At 42.0% G+C, this 22,646-nt stretch overlaps 1 long non-coding RNA gene across 7 annotated transcripts in view; it reads right to left on the minus strand.

Moving 5' to 3' along the window:
• Positions 1 to 22,593, minus strand: part of LOC138750953 (uncharacterized) — a 37,714-nt gene extending 15,121 nt beyond the window's left edge. For all 7 annotated transcript variants that reach the window (XR_011349634.1, XR_011349630.1, XR_011349629.1 and 4 more), the window contains exons 1-2: positions 22,526 to 22,593; positions 21,401 to 21,503 (exon numbers count right to left, since the gene is read on the minus strand). This is a non-coding gene — a long non-coding RNA (uncharacterized lncRNA). The remainder of the gene's footprint in view (positions 1 to 21,400; positions 21,504 to 22,525) is intronic.
• Positions 22,594 to 22,646: the final 53 nt, after the last annotated feature.

The following is a 22,646-nucleotide window of genomic DNA, read 5'->3' on the forward strand; positions in this document are numbered from 1 at the left end:
GCAGAGAATCTGAAATGAAGGAATGGTGAAAATACTTGTTTTTGGATCAATGTGACAAAATTTGAGCTGACAAAAGAAAACAAAATTGCTTGGCTCTGCCAGAACTCTCTAGATCAAGGGGCACAATAAAATAGTCCAGAAGCCAACATTATGAAATTGAACAGAGAAGTTATACAAATCTGCAGCAAGAGATAAAACACAGTTACATAATTCCATGAAAGTGGTGTCACAGGACGACAGGGTTCTAAAGACAGCTTTTGTCATCTTGGCCTTCATTAATTAACAAAAAGAAAATAGGAGTTGGGAAGTTATGGTGAGGTTTTATAAGATGTTGGTGAGGCCACATTTGGAGTATTGTGTGCAGTTCTGGTCACCTAGCTACAGGAAGGGTATTAGTAAGATTGAAAGAGTGCAGAGAAGATTTACTTGGAAGGTGCCAGGTCTTCAGGAGTTGAGCTACAGGGAAAGGTTGAACAGGTTGGGACTTTATTCCTTGGAGTGTCAAAAAATGAGTAAGAGATTGTTTAAAGTGGCATATGAATGAGAAAAAAGGCTGAGAAAGACTGCAATGGACCTAATTGTGAAGGAAATATTTTGCTTGAGGAAAACTCTCATTGGCCCATTTCCTCTGGAGTTATGAAACCACACACAGAACAAGTCAATGACGTACAATTAAAAGAGTGGTTTTCAAACTTTTTCTTTCCAATCACATTCCACCTTAAGTAATCCCTTACTAACAGAGCACTTCTGGCACAAGGATTAAGTGGAATATTATCCGGGGGGTGGGGCTGGGGGTGTGGAGGAGGAGTTTGAAAATCACTGCTCTAGATGAAAATGTTTCTCCATCTCCGTTTTAAGCAGACATCCTTTTATTCTGAGGTTGTGCCCATTGATCCTAAACTCTCGCAGGACTGGCAAAATCCTCTCTCTCCAGCTCTTTCACTATTCATCAGATTTCAATGAGGTCCTGCCTCATCTTTCTAAACACTGGCGAGTCCAGGCCCAGAACCATCAAATGCTCCTCCAACATTATTCCTCTCATCCCCAGGATCATTCTTGCAAACAACCTCTGGGCCATCACATCCTCTCTTAGAAATGGGGCCTAAAATTGCTCACAACACTTACGACATCAGGACAACCAGAAGGTGGTCACGGGAGGGAAGACAACTGCAGGGCTGCCTAGAGTCCTTGGATTGGATGGTGTTCAAGGAGTCAGCTGAGGGGAGGGGGGTGCGGGGTCGTGGAAAGATGGCATCGGAAAATGACATGAGAAGACACCTCTCCCTGACTGAACTGTTCAATACTCGAACTGTAGTGACTTTTTTGACTTTATCAGTGTTTTGAAGAGTAATTTTCTACTGTAGGATTCTGGAAATGAAGAAAGGAAAAAAGCAGTGTTGGGCACTGACAGTTGCCCCAATAATCACAGAGACAAAGACTGAGGGGAATGATAGGCTTTATTATACACAAGACTGCAGGCCCGGGTCCAAGTGAGGGAAGTGAAGGGATGGAAGAGGTGGCTCGACCTTTATGGCCTGGATCACAGGGGAGGAGTCCAGGGAGGAGTGTAGGAGAGGATGTCATCAGGAGGGTGGGCCAGCCCATGCCTGTACTAGTCAGTACATTCAATACCATTTCATTACCAGCAACTTAGGAAAAAAACCTAGGTTTTCAACCTTTGAAAAGTGCAGAAGAAGCAAGGCCGACCTTTCAGAAGGAACCTCAGGAGCAGTTAGAGATAGATCCGAATCCTCAACATGGAACTCGGGAGAAGCTGGAAGAAACGTCCGCATCCTCTGCGCATCCAGAGATGCAAGATGTCGCCAAGATCTTTGGCCTGGCGGTGGGCCAGGAGGAGCGCGAGCATGGAATCTGACCCGAGCCTGGCTTGACTAAGGAGAGCGGGGGGGTGGGTGCCCAAATGCAAGCACGAATTAACAGGAAGACGACTGACAGTATGCAGCGCCCCATCTGGAGATGCTCCCCTGCGTGCTACTGAGCTTCTCAGCATGGATGGATGTTATCACATGCAGGAAATTCTGGATCAGATCCACAGTAGGGCTGCCAGGTATGAGGTGGAGGAGGACAACTCAGAAATTCGAGAAGAAGAAGAGCAAGAATGACTACTTGCTGCAGTTGGACTCACTGAAGGAAGGCCTTAGGCTTTAAGAACATCTCCTTCAATTAAAGCTGTTGTTTAACCACAGACACCTTCCCCAATCTTCAAGGCCCCTGCAACAGGGATAGAAGTCAACTTCATGTCTACAGAACTGATCCAACCAAATGAAAAGATGATGTCTTCTATGACCTAAAATTTTGAAACTTTAAATGATCAATTTGCTGGTATAAAGGAAATAATGGCTGGTATGTGTGAAGAAATTACATTTATTCAAGTTGATATTAATAAGAGTTTAACTGCAGTGGACACTGGACAAGGTCAATTTAAGAAGATAGAAGACATTTCTATTGACTGCAAGGACCGTGTGGACCACCATTATGTGGAGAGAATGGATCATATTGAGGATTTGTTTACAGGCTGGGATGTCCAGAAGAGAGATTTGTTAAAAAACATTGATTTGTTGGAAAATCAAAGTTGTTGTAATAATATTAAGATAGTTGGTTTACCGGAAGATATTGAAGGTTCAGATCCTGTAAAATTATTTTTGGAAATGGATTCCAGAGATGTTGGGAGTCGAGTCTTTTTAGATCGGGCTCATAGGGTGTGAAGGAGAAAACCTTTTCTGGGTCAAATGTGAAGAGCAGTTCTTTTAAGATGTTTGTGATATCAGGAAAGAGAAATTATATTGTGGCTTGCGGATCAGAAAGTTGCCTTGATCAGCTTTTATGCTGATTTAAGTCGGGAGATTATTAAGTGATGGAAAGAGTTTAATCTGGTCAAAGCAGTGCTGTGAAAGAAAGGGTACAAGTTTACTTTTTGGTATCTGATGATATTTAAGGTGACTTATGGGCGAGATCAGTCTCAATGTTTTGAGAGTTCTTATGGTGCATTATCTTTTGCAAATTCCTTCCCAGATTTGAAGGAATCGATGGGGAAAATGTCCGAGGATAACATTGAGAATGGGAACGGGAAAAAGAAGTTGGAATCAGAATTGGTGAGTGATGTTGAAGATGAAGCTCAAGCTCAATGTGGGTGTTATCACTGGGATGACTTATGGGTTTTAATGTTCGGTTGGAGGGGTGATGGTTGACTCTACTACTTCTAAAGTCATCTGCCACTCGTGGAATTGACTGCACCTGGTCCACAGAGGCGGATCCGACTCTTGGGCTCTTAGGTTTTTACATTTTTTACAGGGGTTTCTTATTGTTTGAAAGAGGGTTTTGGGTTTTTTAAAAATTTATACCTAATTGTAATTGCTGTGTGAAGTGTCAATCTCGGGAGGAAATTAAGTTATGGCTCATTTAAATTTTGTGACCTTTAATGCTAAATGACTTAATAATCCGATGAAAAGGAAGGGAATATTGGCATATATAAAGAAAATGAAGGTTGATCTTGCTTTTTTGCAACAAACTCATATGGCTGAGAAAGAACATATGAAATTGAAAAGAGATTGGGTCGGACATGTTTTTCATCTCCATTTAATTCGAAAGCTCGAGGTGAGTTGATACTTTGGTTCATAAGAAGATACCGTTTCAGTTGGAATCATTCTCTGCCACATTGGGTAGAGAGCTGTTGGTGAAATGTAAAATTTTTGCTGAAGCATGGACTTTGATGAATGTTTATCCACCCATTGAAAATGATGAAGACGTTAGTTTTGAAACTTTTTTGAATCTGGGTCAAGCTAATGAAAATATTTTGGTTGGTGGGGATTTTAATTGAGTGTTGGATAAATTTCCAAAAACTATACAAGGAACCAAAATAGCTAAATGGATGTTAGACTCAATGAAAGATTTGAATTTGGTAGAAATGTGGAGGAAGTTAATTCCGACAGAAAAAGACTTTTATTTTTATTCACCCAGACATGATTCTTTTTCGAGAATCGACTTTTGCTTAATGTCAGTATAATTACAGGGTAGATTTATACATGCAGAGTATAAGAGTAGGATTTGTCTGATCATTCTTCATTGTTAAGTAGAAGTACACAATCCTTTATCCAGACATCTAAAATCCAGAAAGTTCCAAACACCAGCAAGTGGGGAGAGAGACAGCAGCACAAGTCAGGTGGGAGAGGGATGGGTGAGGGAAATGGCAGCATGACTGGAAGGGAATGGATACAGCAGCACGATTCGGGTGGGCTTAAATCTAGCTTTCCAAAATCCAGAAAAATCTGAAAGCCGAACCACAGTGACCCCTCCAAGGGTTCTGGATAAAGGATTGTGCACCTGCACATGTTCTGGTTTGCATAATGTAGACACCCCTTATCGGTGAAGGTTTAATGGGATGTTATTGAAGCAACCAAAGTTTCTAAGTTATATCAAAGACCATATTCAGTCTTATTTTCAAATTAATACATATTCAGTACAAAGTAAATTTGTTTTGTGGGATGTTTTAAAAGCTTATTTAAGAGGTCTGATAATCAATTATACTGCAAGAATTAAGACACAGCATTTGGCAGAGAGGCAAAATTTGGAGAAGGAAATAACAATTTGAGAGAAGGAATTCCAATGAAATTCGACTGTGGATAAAAAGACTTTTTTGATTCAGTTGAAACTGTTATAATATAATGCAAACATATAAATATGAAAAATTAATACAATTATCCAAATAGCGATACTATGAGTAAGGAGAAAGAGCGCATAAGGTTTTCGCTCGGCAATTAAAGACTGAACAGGCATCAAGGACAATAAATGCGATGAGATAATACAGGAGTCACTTTTAAACCTCAGAAAATGAATGATGAATTTCACTCATTTTACCAGAATTTATATCCTTTTGAAGTAAGTCAGGATGAGGAACGTGTTGAGTCTTTTTTAGGTAGTTTGGAGATAACAGTTTTGGACGATAAAGATAGGACAGAATTGGAAGTTCCTTTCAATTACTTAGAAATTGAAGAAGCTATATTGAATATCACCTGGAGAAGATTGGTTTTTCAGGAGGGTTTTATAAAGAATTTTTGGTGGATGTTCTTAAACAAGCTACAGAAGAGCAAAAGCATTTCCAGAATCCTTTTCTAGACCTAGACTTAGCTATTGCAAAAAAGAACGAGCCCCAATGAAAGTTGCCTCATATCGACCAATATCTTTATTAAATGTAGATTATAAGATAGTAGTTATTTAAAAAGGGTTCAAGGAGGAAGCCTGGCAACTATCGGCCTGTAAGTTTGACGTCTGTGGTAGGTAAATTAATGGAGAAAATTCTTAGAGATAGTACTTATAAACATCTGGATAGACAGGGTCTGATCAGGAGCACTCAACATGGATTTGTGGGAGGAAGGTCATGTTTGACCAATCTGATTGAATTTTTTGAAGAGGTGACTAGGAATGTGGATGAGGGTAGCGCAGTGGATGTTGTCTATATGGACTTCAGTAAGGCCTTCGATAAGGTACCACATGGAAGGTTAGTTAGGAAGGTGCAGTCTTTAGGTATAAATTTTAAGATAGTCAAATGGATTGAACATTGGCTGAAAGGGAGAGGCCAGAGAGTGGTAGTGGATAATTGTCTGTCAGGTTGGAGGCCGGTGACCAGTGGTGTGCCTCAAGGATCTGTATTGGGCCCATTGTTGTTCGTTATATACATTAATGATCTAGATGATGGGGTGGTGAATTGGATTAGTAAATATGCAGACGATACTAAGATAGGTGGAATAGTGGATAATGAAGAAGGTTTTCAAGGATTGCAGAGGGATTTGGGCTGCTTAGAAAAGTGGGCTGAAAAATGGCAGATGGAATTTAATGCTGATAAGTGTGAGGTGCTTCATTTTGGTAAGAAGAATCAGAATAGGACATATGTGGTAAATGGGAGAGCATTGAGGAATACAGAAGAGCAGAAAGATTTAGGAGTAACGGTACATCGTTCCCTGAAGGTAGAAACTCACGTGAATAGGGTGGTGAAGAAGGCTTTTAGTATGCTGGCCTTTATCAATCATTGAATGGAATTTAGGAGTTGGGAGGTGATGTTGAGATTGTATAAGACGTTGGTGCGGCCTAATTTGGAGTTCTGTGTGCAGTTCTGGTCGCCTAATTACAGGAAGGATATAAACAGAGTGGAGAGAGTGCAGCGAAGGTTTACCAGAATGTTACCTGGGTTTAAGCATCTAGAGTATAGGGAGAGATTGGACAGATTAGGTCTTTATTCTTTGGAGCGTAGAAGGTTGAGAGGGGATTTGATAGAAGTATTTAAAATTATGAAGGGGATAGACAGAGTGGATGTGGATAGACTATTTCCGTTAAGAGGAGGAAAGATTAAAACAAGAGGACATGAGTTAAGAATTAAGGGGCAGAGGTTTAGAGGTAACATGAGGGGGAACTTCTTTACTCAGAGAGTGGTAGCCGTGTGGAATGATCTTCCGGGAGAAATAGTGGCGGCGGAGTCAATTGTATTATTTAAGAAAAGGTTGGACAAGTATATGGATGAGAAGATGGAGGGTTATGGGCATTGTGCAGGGAGGTGGGACTAGAAAGGGGTGTTTGGTTCGGTGCGGACTAGAAGGGCCTAATGGCCTGTTTCCGTGCTGTAATTGTTATGTTATATGTTATGTTATCCAAGCTAATAGACTTGCAAAGTATTTATCACGTTTAATACATGTTGATCAAGCAGGTTTCATTAAGAATAGATTTTCTTCTGAAAATATTGTTAGACTGTTGACGTTGATTAATGTGTCAAGACATTGTTTGAATGAATCAATGAGAGTGGCATTAGATGCGGAAAAAGCCTTTGATCGAGTTGAAAGGTACTTTTTATTTAAAGTACTTGAAGATTTAAGTTTGGACCTTTTTTACCTGGTTGGGTTAAAGACTTGTATAAAAATCCCTTGGTGAGGATGGTGACGAATGGACAAATTTCAGATACGTTTAATTTAACACGCTCCACTAGGCAAGGTTGTCCTTTGTCACCATTGGTGATAGAACCGCTAGCCCAAGCTATAAGACAAAATTATAAAATTAGTGGGATTAAAATAAAGGAAGAGAATATAAGGTTTGGTACAATATGGAGAAATGTCTGGATATAAGGTTAATCAGGATAAGAGGAAGATATTACCAATTACAGAGGAAGATTATCCTGCTTGTAAACAGATTACACAGCTTAAATGAAAAATGAAAATTAAATATTTAGAGGTAATGGTTGATGTGGATTATCAACATTTGTGTAAGTTGAACTATGTTTCTCTATTGATAAAATTAAAGCTGATTTAATCAAATGGAAAAACCTTCCTTTGACATGAATGGCACATGTGAATTGTATTAAAAAGAATAATTTTCCTTATATTTAATAGCTTTTTCAATCAATTCCATGTTCGCTTCCAAACATAGTTTTTAAAGAGTTATGCAGCAATCAGAATATTTTTATAGAAAGGTACATTGGCTAGAGTATTTTTGCAAAATTTAACATGGCAATATGCATTAGGGACGACAATGGCTTCATTTTCAGAATTATTTACTAAATTATTAGTTAATTATCAGTTAAAATTTATTAATAGGATGTTCAATGTTAATCAACCTCCACACTGGGCTAAAATGTTATTATCACAGATTTCACATTTTATTATACATCAGTGTATATTTAGATGGACTCCTCGTCTTTTGCATTATTATAATGTGCCAGTATTATGACATGTATGTGATACTTGGTATAAAAGAAATCTGTCAATAGGAACTGGAGGTAAGGTTTCATTACAAATTCCATCATATCAGGATAACTACATCTCCTTCTCGATAAGTAATCTCAGTATTTAAAGATTTGCCAGATGAAAGGTGTTCAAGTGTTAGCAGATTGTTTTGAAGATGGGATATTTTTTTCTTATGTTAGGCTTCAGGAAAAAATTGAGGTACTGTTAAATTCTTTGCTTGCATATTTTCAAGTACATGCTCCAGTAGTGAAGAGTTTTGGGTGGGAATCGAACATGCCTAAGTTAACTAAATTTAAAAATTTAATTGTAAATGGGGCAGAAAGGGATTTATTTCAGAAATGTATTCTTTGTTGCAAGAAAAAATGGCTAAACTGGATTTAGATAAATCAAAGCCTAAATGGGAGAAAGATTTATCCTTAGAATTATCCCAAGAAGGATGGACTACTATGTGTGAAGATAGTGTGACTAAATTTGGTGAACTACAATTTTCAACATCAGTTGTATTAAATCCCGGAAAAGTTAAAAAGATATGGATTTAGTCATTCGGATTTATGTTTTAATTGTGGGACTCAAATTGGTACTTTTTTTTCAATTCTGTCTGGTTGTGTGATAAAGTAAGTCTTTTAGGATAAAAATTAGAGTTTAAGGCGGAATTATTGGAGACTACTTTAATGTTAGATCCACTGCTTTTTTTAAATGGGGTATATTACAACTTTAACAATGGGTTTAAGAATGGATAAATCTCAAATTGAGTTTATTCAGTAAGTATGAGCAGTGGCGAGGGAATGTATTGGGATTACTTGGAAAAATTATGTGGATTTAAATATGAATCATTGGCAAAATGAAAGCTTGTATTTGTTTGGAAAAGATAACAAATTACGTGATTTTTTAAATGTGAAGATTGGTCTAAAATTTACAGTCTTTTGCCTCTCTTCCTTCTTAAAGAGTGGAGTAACATTTACAATTTTCCAGTGCAGACTTGGCAGACAAGGATAGATGGACTTTAAACATGAACATGGTGAGTAATTAGTGAAGCTATTCATTCAGATATACTGCTCACAACTAAGTAATTCCAAAACACCCAAGTTATAGGGTTCCACATGAGAGGCGAGGCCAATAGCCGCAGAGATCAAGACAAAGCTGAATCATACACACCATTACTACCAAGATTTACATTAGTGACATATCAGAGTCAATGCGATACTTTAAGATTAGTTACAGCACAGTAACAGACCCTTTAGGCCCACAAACCTGTGCCTCCCAATTCACCTTCAACACACTCATACTTTTTGAACAGTGGGAAAAATCTGGACCCCCCTCCCCCACCCCGGGGAAAACCTAAGCACACACAGGGAGAACATAGAAACTCCTCACAGAGAGAGCAGGATTTGAACCCCATCCCTATCACTGGCAGCGCAACAGAGTTGCGATTCTGCCATCCACTGTTGAACCATGTTGGACATGAAGAAACTCAAATCAAGGAAGTCAATAAATGGAGAGCATCAATATTTCATGAGTTGGTACGGATTAGTCCAGATTTTGAGAAAAGATGGATGGACAGTACTTTGCAACAACATAATAACAGTCAGTACAAAAGAAGCCACAGCGAGCTTGCATGGGAGCCAGGAAGGGAAAGTAGCCACTTGATTGAAATAGAAGCAAGAGAATAGGCTCAGGAGCCAGAACCCAAGTGAGAGAAATTCTGGTTCATGAGCAAGTCACGAAAACCCAATGATGCCTTCCAAAGTTCATTCCAAAGGCATTCATCTCAATTTATTTCTCCAGTTTGGGTATTTTAGATCATGACCATTCCGCAGTATTCTTCAACATGTGTTGTTATGAGGTGTAACAATGCAGCTCGTATTTGCACAGCAGATACAATAAGGGATCCACCCTTCCCCCTCTCCTTCATAGTGTCTATTTAAGACAAACATTTTTCTCTCAATTTGCCCATAATCTGCAAAGAAATGATGATGAGATCACAAGATGTTGCAATAGAACTTCATTCATCATTTGATTTGATCGTCTAAACAAGTTTTTTTTTATAAAATACAGACCTGTGAGGATCTCGGATGCATTGCTCGGGTGGAGGTGGGGGCTGGTACAATAAGGACATTCAAAACACTCTAAGATACATGGATGGAAAAATAATAGAGGGTAATGAGTGTGAGGTAGGGAAGGGTTAGATTTGTAACTGCACTGATATACCATCGTTTACAAACAATTAAAGAATACCCTCACACGTTTCCTCCAGAAGACAATGCAGTCGACCTTCTTTATCCTCCTCAGACACAACATTGCATTCTTCAACTCCCCAAACATCACCCAGCCAAACCCCTTTGACCTTCTCCTTAGCTCAGTGCCACACGGTGATCCTGACCCTCTCTGTCAACTCCTCCTGCATCCGAGATCCATCACCCATATACTGACGCTTAACGCACCTGCGCACGTGGGCTATTCCTCCAGTGTGACGATCCAATTACATCATCAGCGGCAACTGGCACCGTTCCCAAAGCAGGCAGATACATCACCATGACAGCCCCCTCCCCCCCACCTCCAGCCTCTGCTCCATGCAAGGAGGCGACTGAATGGAACTGTCCCCAGGGTAACGGTCTGGAGGGTTGACAGTTCAGCCTGAACTTGTATGATACTGCAAGACAGGAAATGCAGGGGTACGTCTGGTCCTCTGGCGCACTGGTCCTCTGGCGCACTGGTCCTCTGGCGCACTGGTCCTCTGGCGCACTGGTCCTCTGGCGCACTGGCCCTCTGGCGCACTGGCCCTCTGGCGCACTGGCCCTCTGGCGCACTGGCCCTCTGGCGCACTGGCCCTCTGGCGCACTGGCGCACTGGCCCTCTGGCGCACTGGCCCTCTGGCGCACTGGCCCTCTGGCGCACTGGCCCTCTGGCGCACTGGCCCTCTGGCGCACTGGCCCTCTGGCGCACTGGCCCTCTGGCGCACTGGCCCTCTGGCGCACTGGCCCTCTGGCGCACTGGCCCTCTGGCGCACTGGCCCTCTGGCGCACTGGCCCTCTGGCGCACTGGCCCTCTGGCGCACTGGCCCTCTGGCGCACTGGCCCTCTGGCGCACTGGCCCTCTGGCCCTGATGCAGAATGTGGACATTCAAAATACACTGGCTTCAACCTGTTGATGGAAACAGTGTTACATTTTCCATTCCTGTCAATCACAAAACACTATGGATGGTGCCATAAGACCTGGAAAGGACCATCGTAAATGGGCTAAAGTGGTTTACGAACAACATCATGTCAAAGAAACACACGAGTACAGTGTTGTAAATCATTTGGCACATCCACTGCAGATGATGCTGCCACATAGGAGAACATCAGAATAATCTCATTTTTCGAAGAAAATCAAGATAACTGACCTGTTCATGAGCACTGTGTCTGGACTCAGATTCACAAACTCACCTGGCAAGGTCAGCATACAGTCATAGACTAGCTCTTCCACTAAACATCCATGATCTGCCCTAAGAGCTGTAGTCACACAAAGGAGAACCATTGGCAAACTTTCGCTCCATGTCGATGATTTGCCACCTGCTGTCAATGGTGCTTTCGATCGTCAAGGAAAATGCTCAAAGATGCTGTTGGCCCTGAAATGCTTAGCCATAATTCAGGTAGTGCCCAGAGGATCAGTGAGAGCTCGGACTAATGCTGACTCGAACTGAGACCCTCGATCTGTTGTAATAGTGCCCAGAACACCAAAAGATGGAATCCAATGATCCACAAAAGTCCCATCAATTGTCTCTACAGAGATGGCGATGATAGGAATTTCATCCTTCCACCTGGTAGTCCTGTCCTCACACGTGAGCAGAAAAGTACATTGCCGAGATGGCAGAAGTGGACCTTTCAAGCCACAAGGTGCATGTGCTGGAAATGGGAATCCAAAACAACAAAATCCCCCAGCTTGAATTTCATGTGCCTGGAGACTTTAGGGCATTGACCCAGCAAGCAAGTCCTTGCCCATAATCCAATATTCTGTTTTAAACGAACCCAGGTAAGATGTTCCTTAACCAGTTTGATTGATGCTCTTCCACCAGGAGGAGATAGATTGTGAAGGGAAAATCTCCTGCCTCATAGCTGCACACACAAATAGCCTAGTCCTCCCTGTTGGGGGAAAAAAATCAGACCAACATTTCAGCCGATTCATCCAGGGTCACATCTTGAAGATGGAGACCAGAGTTGATCTGGTTACACCGGATGAAATCGGGATCAGTGCATCGTACATGAGCCATGGCATTGAAATTGATGTCAGTAGTTGTATGTAATGTCGCACCTGGATTGGGCACCAATTCGCTTTCTCTCAGATGTCACGTGTGTCTGATGAAAATTGAAGGATGAAGTGCAAGTGCTGAATCTCCCTTGGCAAGTAGAGATACAGTATGCATAAGAGGCTGGTGGTCTGTACAAATGGTCAAAGGATGACCTTCCAATAAAAAAGCTGAAATATTGGATTGGAAATTGGGATTCATGAGGGAATTACAAAGAAACATTTCCAAATTGTATCTTCTACTTCAAGAGGAATCTCCAAATCCAGACTTGAATAAATCAAAAGAAAGATGGGAATTGGATTTGGGAACTGAAATTGACCCTTTTTGCTGGTCTGACACTTGTTGGGACAGCAGTTAATGTTTTTGATAGATTAGTTAATAATAACTTATTCATCAATTATATTTCATGGCACATCAATTAATTTATTCCTAATTTTTCAAATTCATGTTTTAGATCTGAATCCAATCTTAAAATTGATTGTGGGGAAATGCAAAATTGTATTTCCTTAGCAAAGGTGATTTATAATATTAGAACTGGGTATGATACCTACTTCAAAATATGGAAACCATATTTAGATATGGGTTTGGATATCTAATGTATTCACTTCTCCACCCCACCACCACTTTTCTTTAATCTTAATGGTTGAACCTTATCATGTTGGTTTAATTCTACTATTTTATTAATATCCTGCCTTTCCTTTTGGAAGGGAATAGTAATCACAGGAGCTTTGCACCTAGATCTGTATTTTTTTCTTTTATACTTTTTTTCTCTTCTCACTTTTATGTACAGTACAACATTTATTTTTTTATTCTATTTTGATCATTGAACGTATCATTTGGATACGATTCTATTATTATATTGAACTGTATACAAAACTATAAATATATATTTTTTAAAACAGAAATGTTTCACTGCGAGATAGATAGCTAAGAGTTCTTGCCCAAATGTACTATACTTTGCCTGAGCCAGTGACCGCTTGGCTGAAAAAAAACACCAAGGTTCCAATTGCCCACAGACTAGTTGTTCGAACACTGCTCCCACAGCACTGACAGATGCATCTGTTGTAAGAGAGCAAGGCCTTAGGCATTTGATGTACAAGCTTCGTGACATTTGCAAGAAAAGTGTTCACATCATGGAAAGCATACACAAAGTTAAGGTCTTTTTGAAGCAGACATCAGATCCTTTGAGTCGTTCAGCAAGAGGTAATAGAAATGCTGTGGCATTCACCAGGGAACAGCGATAAAAATTCCTCATACCTAAAAACCATCACAATTGGCCAACCTTAATGGGGGGAGGAAATTCTCAAAATTCACGCACTTCTCATTCATCAGCCAAAATACCATGTTGCATAACTCTAGGTCCCATAAATACAAGATCAGAAGCACCAGAAACACTTTCCTGGGATTAATCACGATGCCACATTCCTCAAGCCTCGGAAACAATGAGATAAGGTGGCTCTTGTGCTTCTCTTCATCCACACTTACAACCAGAATCTCCTCGATCAACACAAGCACCAAAAAAAACCCAAGGCCAGTGAGTTCGTGGTCCATGAACCACTGGAATGTCTGAGCTGCATTCCACAGACCGAATGGTATTCTCAGAAACTCAAACATGCCGAACGGGACCATCACTGGTGTCTTCGTGACATCCGAAGACTCAAATGGAATCTAATAGTAAGCATGTACTAGATCTATTTTAGCAAATACATATTTGCCGTGGAGGTTGGCTGAGAAGTCTTGTCAATTTGGAATATTGTATCAGTCAGGCACGGTGGAATTGTTCAGGGGACGATCATCTCTGCAAGGCCGCCAATCCCTAGTATTTTTCAGAACCATATGTAACCGTGAAGCCCAGCAGCTGTCAGATCTGTGGACGACACCCAACTCTTGCCAATCCAATCTTGCGATTTTAAGATAATCTGGGGGCATTACGACCTGCGTCTCAGACCCTGCCTTTATATGGTGGCTTATTGCATGTCTGTACACCATTACGATGGGGTCACGAGGCGAGGAAAACACTTGAGCAAGGCTTGGAAAGGGCAGGAATCAGGTTGAAGGCTTGTCAGGCAGCAGATGGCATTGGAAGGACAACAAATGCAGCTCAGTTGCATTCAAGAGCTGCAGTCCACACAACAACGTTTTTTCAAATACATCACGGAAAAATGTGACAAGAAATCCACTCCCAAAATGGAATTTTCCACATTTACAACTGAAAAACCACCCAAAAAGATTGCAAGACAGAAATGAAGCACGAGTAACCTGTGGCCATGTTTGAAAAAGAGAATCATTTGTAACTGAAAGAACACATGACATATTAGAAAGACTATGTTCCTCAGGGATTGGAGGGACCAGCACTGATCCAAAGTGACAGATAATTTTGGAGTTTTACATAGAGATGGCAAACAAATAACCTACTCCAACAATTGCCTCAAATTGTTTCCATTTTTCTCAGTTGCCTTCGATAATCACTCTCAAATGAGAACAAGATCCCAAGACAAAAGAACAGAACCAGGCCACCAGGCCCATCGGATCTGCTCCGTAAATACACACTGAGCTACTCTGCACTCCTTCCAATTTCCAGCCTTTTCCGCATATCCCTTCATGCCCTCACTAACGAGATACTTGTCTATTTCTTGTTTAAATACTCCCAGTGATCTGGCATCCACTGCTGTATGAGGCAATAAGTTCCACAGCTCCATGACACTCTGGCGAAAGAAGTTCAACCCAATCTCTGTTTTGGATGGATAACCTCTAATTTTCTTGTCCTCGACTCACCCACCAAGGGAAACATCTTACCCGCATCCACCCTATCTAAACCTTTCAAAATACAAAATATCTCCATGAGCTTTCTTTTTTAATTTCCGATACCCCAATGAATACAATCCAAGAGCTGTCAAACTCTCCTCGTACATTATATTTTGTATTCTGGAAATCATCCTCATCATTCTCCTCTGCACCCTCTCCAACAACATCACATCCTTTCTCAGATAGGGGGCCCAAAACTGCACCCAGTACTCAAAATGAGGTCTCACCAGTGCCCCATAGAGCCTCATTAACATGACTTTTCCCTTGTACACTATTCATCTTGAAATGAATGCCAACATAGCATTCGCTTTCTTCATGACCAATTTCACCTGGTCATTAACTTTTAGTTTTCCTTGCACAAGGACACCCAGGTCCCTTTGCACATCCAAGGTCTGAATTTTCATCCCATCCAAATAGTATGCTTCCTGTTTATTTCCACTGCCAAAATGTACAACTGTATATTTCTCGGTGTTAAATCTCATCTGCCATCATTTTGCCCAGTTTCCTAATCTGTCAATATCCTTCTGCAACTTTACGGTTTCTACATTTCCTACTCTGTCCCCTATCTTGGTGACCTCCGCAAATTTGGCCACAAAACCATTTAAACCACAATTCAAATCATTAATTTATTTTTCCTTGGAATATATCTATCCTGCATTCCTTTTATTACTGCCACATGCCAATCCAGAATCGATCATTACTGAACCTGAACATGTTTATTGTGATAAACATCTTCTAATAAATGTTCTGGGTTTAATTTTTAAAAATCTCGTTGTGGCTCCTCTTCATCAACTGTTTGGAAGCTGAATTCACAACATTTTCCAAATATTTTTTCAGCAATAATTCTGTGGTACAGAGGATTATTCATCTTTCCTTGATGATAAAAGTTGCATTTTGATTTTCTTGTCTCAACTGAACATTGTACAAGGTGAAGGCTGATTAAAATGGATTCAGTATTGATGGCCTTTTACTTTGCATTATTGCTGTGGCTCCACAGCTTGAATGATAAACTGGTGTTTCTACAGGGAATTAACTCATGGAAATGTTCTAAATACATTCATTGGAGATAGACCTCTGTGAAAAGTTTACTGCCCATTGGCAACAATCCTTGAAAAGAGATGAATCATCACCCAACAGAGCATAATCCCATCTGTCAGCACATGGTCCATACGCATCACCCATTATTCCCTCTTGTTCATGTGACCAACCAAATGCCTCTTAAATCGTGGTGATTTCACCACTATCCTGGCAGCGTGGGCCAGACCCCCACCGCACTGTGCAAAAACCTGCCTCACTTCTCTCCTTTTCCCCTCTCATGTTCAATATAGGCATCATACTATTTTTACATCTCCCACAGGGGAGGGGGAAGAAGAAATCTACCTTCTCCAGGACTACAATAATTGGATAAATTTCAACCAGGTCATCACTCAGCTTCCAATGTTCCAGAGAAAACTATCCAAATTTGTCCAACCTCTCCCCAGAACCAATGCTCTATCCCAAGCAACCCCCTGAAAAACTCTTTTTGTCATGCAGCAACTAGAAATGCAGAAAACACTTGAAATGTGGTCTAACCACGTTTATACTTCATGCCCTGCTCAATGAAGAATACTTTCTTTAACACCCTACACTTTTGTTGCCACTTTCAAGGAGCTCGCGCTTGCACCCCAAGATCCCTCATTGCAACACTACTACAACTCTTCTCAAAGTGCAAGACACTTGTCCAGATTAAACTCCATCTATAATTTCTCTGCCCACATTTATAAGTCATCTGGTTTGGAAGGGAAAATATGAGGGGAACTGAGTGGATCAACAGGACAGAGAGAAAACCTGGGGGGGTGTGGGCTGGTTACATGAACTTGGACAATTCCATATTCATACCATCGATTCACAAATTCAATAAGAGATGGTTCCTTTGTATTTGACCTCACCCAGACAATGGAGGAGGCAGAAGACAAAGGTCAGTGTGGGAATGGAATGGAACTTAAAACATCTTGTGACCATGAGCCAAGATGGCCATTGTGATCCAAGTGGAGGCGCTCAGCCAATCTGTCATTTACTCTGGATTGGGTTTCTTGCCACAGAGGGCACGGACATGGTTGGAGGAGGTGAATTTGAAACTTACCCTTCATGAGAATCCCTGGATGGTGGTAACTGATGTAGATTGCAGGAGAAAATGCCCGAGGACTGGGAGGAATTAGGAATCTATAATTATTTGAAACATCTTACTGCAAGATTCATCACCAACGAGTTGGAAAGCCGCTTCACACTATTCTCCCTTTCAGAAAGATTTAGTTAATAAACAAAACAATCTTTCAGCACAGCCAGGGGCAAAAGGGCTCTTAATTTAGTCTTGCAATCAACAGACTTTGAAGATACCCACCATAAAAGACTCATAATTCAATTCTAGATTCACTTCTGGTGGATGTATGAGAGCCAGTGGCTTGCTAAATCAGATGAGCCTTATTCTGAGTTTCCATTTTGACTTTCACACCATCAAATGCAAGCCCCAGTTTTTTATCCCCAAGTATTTTCTATCCTTACCCACTTTGCAACCACTCCTACCTGAAATTGGAACAAACAACAGCTAATTTTAACATGTATAAATCATATACAAAATAATTTACCCACATTTTCACATCACTGTCGCCACTGAGTGATAACTTGTGCCCGTCAGGAAACTGCACCAGCCACTAAAGGATGCTATTTACCTTGGTGTTACTGACTCTTTTCCAGTGTTACTTTCAGACATAATGACATATTCAACATGCACAATATTTCTTTTCTTACTGACCAGAACTAGAAAGCATTGTGTGAAAAAGAGAAAAGCTCAAGTCAACCAGGAGATACAAACTCCTGACTGCAATGTTGCTGTGCACATTTGCTACATTACTCAAGTCTCACAGAGCTTACAACAGATATTCAAAGTCAAGCAATAGCAGAATATGACAAAACGGTACAAGCCTTTTGGCCCACGATGTTGTGTTGATCTAGATATTTCTAACAAAAAAAAAACCCTGTAGCGGCTACTGTGGTAGATGCTGCTAAATAAAGGCAAACACATACAAAGGTAGTCAACTCAAGACTGGTTTATTGCAGACATACACAGACCTTTTATTCCCTGCCTGTCAATGAGAATATTAGTGAACACCTTCCGGTCCACAGGACCAGCAGGTTAAATCTACGAGCCATTAGTGCCCCATGCCTTTAGGCAGGGGCTTCATTTGATCCACTCACTGTACTTTGGTACCCAGCACTGTTAGCCCGCGACGTGTCAGGTAAGTCTGTGAACTGATGGTGGTGGTTTGTAATACTGTGCTGTGCATCCGCTACAACCCTGTTTTTCATTCACCCATATATGCCTGTCTAAGAATCTCTTAAATGCTCCTTACGTGATATTGTAATGGATAAATATATTTGGAGAATTTGGTAATATTTGGTATTTTGGTAAGATTTAGAGTAGGTTACATACATACACACACATACATTTTAAAACATCTTATTTGAAAGACTGAAGAATTATTGAAGATCTCTGGAGAATGTTATTCACATTCAAAAGTAGGTGTTAATCAAACTGATGTCATAAAATGAATGACCATTGTTTGGAAATGGAGCCAGGATGGCTGCAAGTACCTTTCTGCAGGCTGCTTACAGGAAATTCACTCCTAGGTTTTGTTTATCTAACACTAGGTTAAGCAGAAGAAAGAACTCCTGTTGTTTGGAAAAAGAGGAATGGAACTCTGTAGTAGCTTGCAGAAATAAGTTACCATCTAGAAAACCCTAACGGGGCAAAGTTTATCAGTGAGACATTGAGGTGACTAATGGTGGTACCTAAGTTGTGGAAATCCTGGAACAACACACCTCTCTCTAAAAACCCTACAAGAACTATCCTGAGCGGTAAACATTTACCTTTCGAGCACCAAATCCTGGTGAAATTTATACACATTCCATTCTGTGCACAGCGGAATTGCCTGCATCCAGAGAACTTGGAAGAAAGAGAAGTAAGATTGAACTGTGAACCAAATCACTTTTCTTAAATTTAAACACATTACAAATATGTGCACTTAGAATTAAAAAGGGGTTAATTTGGGTTTGTTAAGTATTCTTTTTGGCTTGGCTTCGCGGACGAAGATTTATGGAGGGGGTAAAAAGTCCACGTCAGCTGCAGGCTCGTTTGTGGCTGACGAGTCCGATGCGGGACAAGCAGACACGATTGCAGCGGTTGCAGGGGAAAATTGGTTGGTTGGGGTTGGATGTTGGGTTTTTCCTCCTTTGCCTTTTGTCAGTGAGGTGGGCTCTGCGGTCTTCTTCAAAGGAGGTTGCTGCCCGCCAAACTGTGAGGCGCCAAGATGCACGGTTTGAGGCGTTATCAGCCCACTGGCGGTGGTCAATGTGGCAGGCACCAAGAGATTTCTTTAGGCAGTCCTTGTACCTTTTCTTTGGTGCACCTCTGTCACGGTGGCCAGTGGAGAGCTCGCCATATAACACGATCTTGGGAAGGCGATGGTCCTCCATTCTGGAGACGTGACCCATCCAGCGCAGCTGGATCTTCAGCAGCGTGGACTCGATGCTGTCGACCTCTGCCATCTCGAGTACTTCGACGTTAGGGATGTAAGCGCTCCAATGGATGTTGAGGATGGAGCGGAGACAACACTGGTGGAAGCGTTCTAGGAGCCGTAGGTGGTGCCGGTAGAGGACCCATGATTCGGAGCCGAACAGGAGTGTGGGTATGACAACGGCTCTGTATACGCTTATCTTTGTGAGGTCTTTCAGTTGGTTGTTTTCCCAGACTCTTTTGTGTAGTCTTCCAAAGGCGCTATTTGCCTTGGCGAGTCTATTGTCTATCTCATTGTCGATCCTTGCATCTGATGAAATGGTGCAGCCGAGATAGGTAAACTGGTTGACCGTTTTGAGTTTTGTGTGCCCGATGGAGATGTGGGGGGGCTGGTAATCATGGTGGGGAGCTGGCTGATGGAGGACCTCAGTTTTCTTCAGGCTGACTTCCAGGCCAAACATTTTGGTAGTTTCCGCAAAGCAGGACGTCAAGCGCTGAAGAGCTGGCTCTGAATAGGCAACTAAAGCGGCATCGTCTGCAAAGAGTAGTTCACGGACAAGTTTCTCTTGTGTCTTGGTGTGAGCTTGCAGGCGCCTCAGATTGAAGAGACTGCCATCCGTGCAGTACCGGATATAAACAGCGTCTTCATTGTTGGGGTCTTTCATGGCTTGGTTCAGCATCATGCTGAAGAAGATTGAAAAGAGGGTTGGTGCGAGAACACAGCCTTGCTTCACGCCATTGTTAATGGAGAAGGGTTCAGAGAGCTCATTGCTGTATCTGACCCGACCTTGTTGGTTTTCGTGCAGTTGGATAATCATGTTGAGGAACTTTGGGGGACATCCGATGCGCTCTAGTATTTGCCAAAGCCCTTTCCTGCTCACGGTGTCGAAGGCTTTGGTGAGGTCAACAAAGGTGATGTAGAGTCCTTTGTTTTGTTCTCTGCACTTTTCTTGGAGCTGTCTGAGGGCAAAGACCATGTCAGTAGTTCCTCTGTTTGCGCGAAAGCCGCACTGTTAAGTATAGAGTTAGGTTAGAGTATAGAGTTAGCCGCACTGTTAAGTATTGTTAAGTATAGAGTTAGGTTAAAGTTTAATTCTATTTTCATGATTAAATTTGATTAAAAATAACTTCTGTTTTAAAAACCACTTGTCTTGGTGAATGTCTCTTGCTGCTGGGTTTTGGGATCCTTTGGGCTCTTAACAATATCTGCTTGGATAATGACATTGGGCCTGTTCAAAGTAGGAAATGGCCTCTACCAGCAGGAATTTCTATTTGATAAAAAAATATTGATAGGTGGCTGGCCACATACTTTTCCTAAAAATTAATACCCTCTCCCTCCCTAAACCACATTCAGCCCCGTGACATCTTTCTACGTTGCATTACTGGGACCACCAAGGACCTGACCCATTTCCCATCTCTCCTTGCAATGCCAATAATGGCAGCTGCCATTAAGAACTGACAAATCACATTTTAATTCAGCAAGCAAGATGAAAATCATCCTGACATCCTGCTTAAAAAGATGGGTCAACAAACCTTCCTAATTTTGTCACTTCATTTTTATTTTGCTTCCCATGGGGCATTAGCAAAAACTGTCCTATCCATTGGCTCACCAAATTATGAGTAAAATCATGATCCCTGTTCATGAAAACCCATAATTTTCAATGTTACACAGATATACTAGGAAGAATTCTGTAATAAAAGTGAATAAAACATTGAAAGAATTTCCCCCTTATCAACGCTGAGATTGTAGCGCACTAGGCAACTGGGCAAGCAAAAAAGGCCAAATAACTGCAACACTTGGACAGTCCAAGATGGCACAGAGTCCCCTTTATCACTGAGAAGGAGCCTGGGCCTTGCACCATGTGCGGGCTGAGATGCCCTTCACTTCCGCGTAGCGGCCAGCCAGCTGGAGAGTGATGCTGGAAGTCAGGGGTACGTTACCAGAAGTGGGTGGGCCAGTGAGCACACGTGGGAAATTTAAACCAGAAAAGCTAGTCTTTGTTTTACACTCACCTTGGTTGGATGTCTCTTTATTTGGTAGCGCTGCCGCAGCGGATGCTACAAATGGATAACTTCTTACTTGCTGCAACCAAACAGGTCTGCAAGATACACCAACCTAAATAGAAAACATGACCAGAAATCCCAGAGATCATAAATTCAAAAGGATTGGTGAAATCTTTACTCTGTATTTTTAACACCAAAGTCCCTATATTTTTAAGGCATTCGATCAAGTAACTGAGAAACATTACATTTTAAACACATGGTACGTCAGGATCAGAAGGATTGGAGCATTATTGTTCAGGTGACACAACTTTAAAAAGTAACATCTAACTTTATGAAGAATGTGATACTACAACAGGAAAAACGGATGGAATCAGACACATTCTATGAGCATTGGGAAGCAAAAAATGGATTGGTTTTCCATCCCTTCCTCAGCGACCCAATGACCCCGACAGGTCCTCCCCGACCTGCGACCATAATGGAGCCCAAAGGATCAATCAGACCCCACAATGGTCGCAAGTCGGCGTTTTGCCCCCGTGCGAGGAGCCCTGAAGTCTTGTAGGAGTTTATAAATAGTTATTATTTTAATTAAAGGAGTTTAGTCCAAAGGTCCCACAAAGGTCGAGTCGGGGGGGGAGGGTGGGTCCACGATGGTCGCAAGTCGGGGTTTTTGCCCCCGAGCGAGGAGACCTGAAGTCTTAGAGCCTATTTTTAAAATCAAATGATTTGACAAACGAGAACAGTCACAGGATTGACTTTGTGACTCAGGGTCCATGAGCTGGGGGCAGCCATCTTAATTTCTGTGCGCATGCGCCAGTCGTCAGTTGCCGCGAGCGCAAAGGGTTCGTTTCGTCTCCCTCAATCGGCACATGCGTATCTGCAACATATGCGCGAACTCACCACGCATGCGCAAACAAGACTTGCCAATCACCTGACCCCGCCCCTTCCCGCTGCAAGTAACCCCGCGGCCTCCAGCCTCGCCCTGTCGGCGGCATCAGGCCTCGCACCGACGCCTCGGCTCCACCCAAACACCCAGCCGGTACCGGCCGCTCCCGGGTGGGGCCCGGTGGGGTGCGGGTCGCCCGCTTTCCCTGGACCGCGCGGCTGTGGAAGGTTCCGGCGCCTCCGCCAACTTACTCCCATTCGCGCCCGAGGCGACACGACGGACCCCGAGCAGACGACGCTGCCGCAAATGTCCCGCCTCCTCACAGCAAGAGCCAATTAACCAGCGAACCCGCCCATCAATCCAACCCGACTT

The sequence above is a fragment of the Narcine bancroftii genome, unplaced genomic scaffold (genome assembly GCF_036971445.1).
Source record: "Narcine bancroftii isolate sNarBan1 unplaced genomic scaffold, sNarBan1.hap1 Scaffold_310, whole genome shotgun sequence".
In the NCBI taxonomy this organism is placed as follows: domain Eukaryota; kingdom Metazoa; phylum Chordata; class Chondrichthyes; order Torpediniformes; family Narcinidae; genus Narcine; species Narcine bancroftii.